The sequence below is a fragment of the Lactuca saligna genome, chromosome 5 (genome assembly GCF_052625555.1).
Source record: "Lactuca saligna cultivar CGN05327 chromosome 5, ASM5262555v1, whole genome shotgun sequence".
NCBI classification, from domain to species: Eukaryota; Viridiplantae; Streptophyta; class Magnoliopsida; order Asterales; family Asteraceae; genus Lactuca; species Lactuca saligna.
This window is the reverse complement of record NC_136421.1, coordinates 271,176,601-271,184,482: the sequence shown is the minus strand read 5'-3', so window position 1 is coordinate 271,184,482 and position 7,882 is coordinate 271,176,601.

Here is a 7,882-nt window from a genome sequence, read left to right as displayed (position 1 = left end):
GTATGGGTGGTTGCTTGTGTCATAGAATAAAGGAAAGTCAACACTCCACCTCAATTATTCACCCACTAGATTTTATTATTTAAATAAGGATTTTCATGAAAATATGATTAAATTATGAATATTTAGGGTTTATTATGTTAAAATACAAGTTTGAGTGAAAATCCCGAGTTAAAATCTCGAAAAACCAGCTTAAAATGTTAACAATATTGAAAATTGGTGAAAAGCGTCAAAAATCCGAAGTCTGGCCGGAGGTTCGGTCCTCTGATGCTTGGAACCGAAAGTAGAAGAGAAGGACCGAGAGGAGGGGAAGGGACCGACAGTAGAAGAGAAGAAGGACAGAAAGCGAGGCTCGGTTGCGACGGAGGACCGAAAGTGCGAAGGCGGAAGGAAGACCGAGACTCGGTCTTGGTTCTCAGGTCTCGGCTCCAGGTCTCGGTTCTCAAGTCTCGACTCCAGGTCTTGGTTTCGGTTTCCAGATCTCGTTTTCGGCTGCTTAGGGTTTTGGTTCTTTGCTACTTTCGGTCCAAGGAGTTCGGCCCTTAGAGGCTTTGGCCCTATAAAGGGTTTTTTCGGTTCTTTTAGGGTATTTTACTCGTTTTAACCCTGTTTTAAGCGGTTTTTGACCCGGTTAAAGGTCGGAATGACCCGATTGACTTCAAAAAGTTACGAGAACTTTTGAGAGAGATTTGGGAGAGATTTCACATGCTTGGAGAGATTTCTCGTACAAAGAGAGATTTGGGAGAGATATCACATACTTAGAGAGATTTCACATACTTAGAGAGATTTGGGAGAGATTTCACATTCTTAGAGAGATTTCTCATAAAAAGAGAGATTTAGGAGAGATTTGACATACGTGGAGAGATTTGGGAGAGATTTCACATACTTAGAGAGATTTCACATTCTTAGAGAGATTTGGGAGAGATTCTAAATAGAGAGAGATAGAGTGAAAACCATTGAGAGAGGTTTCGTGTGTGGCATTTGTGAGTGTCCGACTTCGCCACGCAAGGTCTGTAAACCCTGTTAAGCCTTGTTTAAGGATCTTACACACACCTGATGAGTCTGCAACATTGTTTTATTGGTTTGGCTCGCCACGTACCACAATTTTAGGTTAAGGAGATCTAGATGTTCGCACTTTTTGATTTATGATCTCTCATTAGAATAGCGAGTTGTATAGTATTTACATAATGTAAACTCTAGTACTCACGGGCAAATTGAGTCAAAGGATTTGATTTGTTGACTTTGACTTGACCGAAAATTGACGATTGTCACATCATCCCCCTGTTAGAGGGAATTTCGTCCCGAAATTTTAATTTAGGCAAGGAGTAGGCACGAATAATCGAGTCAAGGCGTGGGGATACTTCCTAATCGACTGATTTCTCGCGCTCCCAAGTGACTCCAGGTCCTTGGTTAGTATTCCAGCGAACCTTCACTAATGGGAAGCGGCGTTGCTGCGTGTAACGCCCGGGTTTTCAGGGCTAAGCATTTTTGTCAATGTAATAGTCTAGGTCAACTATTGTAACTCTTTTTGAAGTAATAAATATGAAATATTTGAGTATTATGTGAATTATGTGTGTTTATGTGTTTATTATTTAATTATAAATGTATAATTAATAAAGAATAAAAATGAGCGTCAAAATTAAAGTGTGAGATAATCCCAATATCTCTACATAAAGTTTTAGAATATGTCTCAAGGTTTCCGTACATATAAAGAATGCCGAAATCCAAGCTATAACGAAGAAGTTATGGCCCGCCGAAGTTTTACGGCAAAACCGACACGACACCGGGAGACGTAAATAGTGAATTTACGATAGAAGACTTTTTAGCCTTAGCAATCTAAACAAAAGTCGTAGAATATGTTAAACTAAGAACATCGATAAAAAGAACGCCCAAATCTGACTTCGTATGAAGAAGTTATGATTTTTCTAAGATTCGGCTTAGCGGAGCACGGCCTGAAACTCGAATTTTAGTTCGAGCGGTTTTTGGCTTACGCAACGTTAATGAGAGTTGAAGATCTCATTAATAGGAAATCAACGGTAAAAAGACAGACAAAAACAGAATCCGTATGTAGAAGTTATTAATTTTACGTAGACGTTTAACAGTATATTCTCCTTGTACTGTTAAATTTAAGATCGGTCGAGAATTAGCTGACGGTGTCAAAATGAAAGTTGTAGATCTTATTATTACCTACGCGTGGATATAAAGATTGTCAAAAACGGAGGTCGTATGTGAAAGTTACGGATTTTAGAAGTCGGAAGTGTGCTGTGCGAAAATGGGTGATGTGGCACAATCTTGGCCATTGCTTTCTCCCCAAGGCTTGCCACCAGATGGTGACATGTGGCACCAAGTTCAGCCACATTTCACCCTATAAATACCACCTCTCCCACCCTCATTTTCTTCACACCTTTCCCATTCTTTGTTCTCTTTACTCTCTCTCTCTAGAACCTCTCTCTAGCCCCGAAATCCCCCGAAAAGCCTAGGGAACCTCCCTAGCACGAGGCGGAAGCCCCGGAGTGCTCGAAGGCTCTGAGAAGAAGAGCTTTTCGGCTCGGGAACGCTGCTCCAAGCAAAGCCCGGTTTTCTATAAAACCCGCTGTAAGTGAGCTACGCCTACGCTATTTTTAATATAACTTTTATTTAATTATAGTAACGTTATTAGGAACTTATAATAAATACTTGGGCTATTATTATGGGTTATATAAGTATTTTTTTTTGACGCTTATATAATAATAATAATAATAGCTAGACTATTAATTAGTCTCGACGAATAATAAACTAAACTCTAGTGGTAATAATACTAGGTTTCGTCGAAGAAAAATTCTTTTTAAGAAGCGAAGCGCTGTCTGAGTTCGGAATCACCACCTTTTCCGGTGAGTGCATAGTTACTTTCAGCTTACACATAGATATGAAGTATTTTATATAAATTACGTGCTATGTGTGCATATTATCTGAATACTTGCTATCTATGTTAGATGAACGTTGTTATACATGTTTTCAATGATTTAAACTGTATATGTATTTTATATCTACGAAAATGTTGGGGTAAAACATGGGTAGATGTAATAGGTGATGTGTGATAAAATGATGAGAGGCCTCGATGTTGTTGTTGTTGATCCAGTTATCTAGCGGAGTATAGATGACGACCACAAACTCTTCTAGACAGTCCAGTGGAACACTATCAGGCTCGCAACCTGTAGGTGTTGTGAACGATGTGTTCACCGGTGTACTCCATCCCCCACATGGTTGCCTATTAGGACATTTATTGCTGAGGAATCCGCTTAGCAGTAGTGTTCGTCCCGATGATGATCCTTAGGCTAGGTCCCTTATGATAGGTGTTTAGGGACGTAAAGTGAGGATAACGGGAATGGGTAATCGGGTTATTGTTGATTGATGAAATTAATAAACTTATTTATTGTGGGTTGAAAACCCTATGTGCTCACCAGGCTCCCAAGCTTGACCCACTCAGTTTTATGCATTACAGGTAGTGGCGCATGAGCATAGGTGTGATGTTTTGGATGAGGGATTACGGATATAGGCCTGTAGATATTAAATAATGTAGTAAGGCTTATATTGTACTGTTTATACTTTTGATCTGTACGAACATGACATCTCGAGTCTTTTAATGAAATACATTTCTATGGAAATGCTTTTGATAAATCTTTATCATATTATTGTTTTGGGATAAATTCCGCAACCCTTTTATTAAAAGATAACTCTGATTTTGAAATAAAGTATAAACAAAACCGGTCTTTTCTGGCCGTGATTTTGGGGATGTCACACTGCGTTCGCTTAACCTTTTGGTCCATGGTCACTACGGTTCTTCCATGAAGGTGAGGATCTTGTGGAACTCGATCTCATTGAGGGGGATTACAAGAGTTTCATCGGATAGATACTTCTGTAAGTTTGGGATATGTCGGGTAGAATGTACTTTACCAAGCTCCCGGGAGTAGATTAAAGTAAGGAGTTACAGGGCTGATTCTGACAAGAATCTAGAAAGGCATAATTATCTGGGGTATTGGCTTTCCATGCTTTCCGAAGCGTACTAATCTTTCCCAGAGTGAGGCTTCCAGAGGAATTTGGTCTCTTATTCTTGAGTTCTAAAGGTTTCCCCCTCTTGCTTTTCTTCCCAGTCAAGGGTTGCTCCCTTCAGGGTCAAAGTCGTAAGGGGGTTCCGTAATTTATGATAAGTTCTAAAGGAACTATGATGGTAGGTCAGCGAGACCCAGAATTTTGGCGTATTCCAGCTAACGCCTTTGGTGCTAACTGTTTCTCAATGGTTTTGATCAATTGAAAGGGTCCTGAAGAATTTCCATCTTGATAATGATGTGTCTTAGGAATTGGAATCCTTAATTCCAAAACTCGTATCTAGAGAACTTTGGGTAATGCTTCTCTGATCGTATTGCTTCTGTGGTTTGTTGTAGCTGCTCTCCTTGGTTTCCTTCTTACTATGAGGGTAGATAAGCAAGTCATTTGTAATGACAATGACGAAATGATTCCTAGTAAGAATGGCATATCCTATTTATTACGTTCATGAATTCTACGAGTGGGTTGGTCCTATCCGAGGGGTATCACTACGAACTTGCAGCGTCCGCGACTGGTGATATTCAGATCTCAGGTCCAATTCCTGAAGGGTACCTCGTTCCTTGCGGTTGGTCGGCCTATTCGTCTATGCGAGGTAGATAGTAAAGGTTTCTACTGGAGATATTGTCGGGGCCTCTGAAGTCGATGGAATTACGAGCAATTTGCCTTTCTATTTGAAGAATAAGACCAGAGCTTTCCAGGGTGAGAAGCTTGGTTCTTCAATTTCATTGTTGAGTAGTTCGACAGGTTTGACCTGACAGTTCTTGTAGCTCGGTAGGAAGCATGTGGGTTTGGTTTAGACTCCGTCGGCTAATTTTGACTTTATTTTTATTATATATTTGTTATATTATTTTTAGTAGATCGGAACAGGAAAACTCTGTTAGAAAATCATAACTCCTTCGTCTGACGTTCATTTTCATCTGTCTTTCCATCGTTGCACTACTATTGATGAGATCTTTAATTATCATTTAGAAAGTTTCGGCTAAATATCGCTCGATCTCATATTCGAACTTCGAGCTGTTTACTGCTAGGTTGAAACTTATAAAAATCATAACTTCCTCATACGAAGTCAGATTCAGACGTTCTTTTTATGTACACTCTCGTTTTAACGTATTCTACGGATTCCGTTTAGATTACTAAGGCTAGATATCACTCTATCTTAAATTCGTATTTTACGTCATTTATTGTCGTGTCGGTTCTATCGCGAAACTTCGACAAGTCATAACTTCTTCGTTATAACTCGGATTTCAGCATTCTTTATATATTTGGAAACCTCATCACGACCACTACCACATACTTCATAGATATAGGGATTATCTAGCATTTCATTTTGACACTTATTTTTATCCTTAATTCATTTAAGTCACACAATTAAACACAAAACACATAAAACTCAAATAATACATCTCTATTATTTCAAGATGGATTACAAAGGTTAACCTAGACTATTACATCGCTATTAATGACAAGCACAGAAACACGGGCGTTACAAGTGGTAACCATCAAATGAGTCTTCAAGAACTCGTTACTTCTCTTGCTCAAAGCTAAACCTAATTTCAACAAGAGACCAAAAATACCTTCTCCAACATTCAAGCGCAATGTAGAGACTTGGCTACCGCTCTCAACAACATGGAAAAAAGGGGTAAACTTCCATCTCAAACCGATAAGAATCCCAATGTGAGTGCCATCACCTTGAAAAGTGGGAAAACACTTGGAGAAAGCAACCCTAAAAGAGTTTCAAGAGAAGAATAAGATGAGGTTATTATTGTTGAGCGTTCACAGGTGGTAGTTCCTCCAAAGGAACCGATTGTTCCAAACATTGATCAACCCGAATCTTCCAACTAGACCATCAAGCCTTTGGTTATACCACCACCTTTTCCCTACCGGTTGGCTCCCTCAAAGAAAAAAGTGGACGAGAAGGATTTTCTTGAGACTTTCCGCAAGGTCCAAATAAACATTCCACTATTGGATGCCATAAAGCAAATTCCAATCTATGCCAAATTTCTTAAGGATTTGTGCACCAACAAGAGGAAATTTAAGGAAAATGAAAAGATCCAAGTCAATGAAAATGTGTCCGTGGTTATTCAATAGATGTTACCACCCAAATGCAAGGACCCGAGAATGTTTGCTATCTCATGCTAGATCTTGGAGCCTCAATCAATGTCATGCCATAATCAGTTTTTCAATCTCTCAATGTTGTACCTTTGTAAGAAACCAAAGTAATCATTCTATTTGCGGACAAGTTAATCAACTAGTATTTCTTGCAGACTTCTATGTCATTAACCTTGCAGAGAAGACTCATTCCAATTCATCTATGATCCTTCTTGGAAGACCCTTCATGAATATCGCTCACATGATTGTTGATGTCCATAATGGGAAGATCACCATGGAGTTTGATGGAGAGACCATTCACTTTAACATCTTTGAAGCAACGAGGTACCCTAGCAACCTTTCTCCATTGTATCGGGTTGATGTGATTGAGACAATCACCCAATAACCATTTGAGTTATCTTATGGGGATATTTTAAAGATGGTACTCAATATAAGTCTTGATTGTGAGAGTTTGAAGAAAATATTGGATATGTATACATTGGACTCTGATGTTGAAGAGATTGTGATGACTTTATAAGTTAACAATTCCACAAAGAAGGATGTCTCTCAAGTTGCCTTATATCATTCTCCAAACAAGATGCCCCCTTCCATAATCCATCCATCTACACTTGAATTAAAAGTCTTACCTAGCCACTTGAAGTATGCTTATCTAGGTAACGACGAAACTCTTTCGGTGATCATCTTTTCTCAATTGAAATACTTTGAAGAAAATCAATTGGTTGAAGTTTTGAAAGATCACAAAGAGGCCATAGGGTGGACAATAACAGATATCAAGGGGAATATCCCTAATGTATGCACTCATAAAATCATCATGGAAGATAATTGCAAGCTTAGGAGAGAGGCTCAAAGAAGATTGAATCCTCCGATGATGGAAGTGGTCAAGAAGAAGATAATTAAAAGGTTCAAAAGGTGCAAAGAGAAGAAAAAGGCATTTCATGACAAGCAAATAACCCAAAAACACTTTATTCCAAGTCAAGAAGTTATTCTTTATCCTTCATACATAAAGATATTCCTGGGAAAATTACGATCTCGATGGCACAGACCTTTCATTGTTATAAAAGTGTTTGATCATGGTGCGGTTGAAATCAAGAGTTTGGAAACGAAAAAATATTCAAAGTGCATGGACACCATTTGAAACCATTATATGAAGGCTTTGACACGGGAGAATTCGACAACATAACATTGGAAATCCCGATTTATAAAGGTTGAACGAAGCGGGACTATGTCTTGGCAAAGACTTTAAATAAATGCATTGTGAATAAATAATCTCTTCTTGAAGTGTCGATGTTTCTGGGTTTGAAGTTGGTCAAAAATAAGCATATTGAGGTTTAAAAATGATCTTGGTAAAGTATGGAAGAAAATCGGAGTGTGTGGTGCGAAAAATTGCAAAAAAAGTGTCAAAATTTTGCAATCTGCATGGCTTGACTGCTTACCCATGCAAATCCGAGCTAAAAATTACTCCAACATGAGGTGCATTCTGATGTGCGTGCGCGGCTAAACCCCCACCCGCGCAGACGTTTGCGCAGCCGACTGCTACTCTTGTAGATCCTTGTGCGGCCTGCCTCCCACCCTCGTAGATTGTTTTGCGGCCCAATCATCACCTGCACAAAGTTTGCAAAACTGCCCTTTCACACGCGCAATGTTTACGAGATTGCCCCTTCACCCGTGCAAATTTGCCACTTTATAAGAAAAT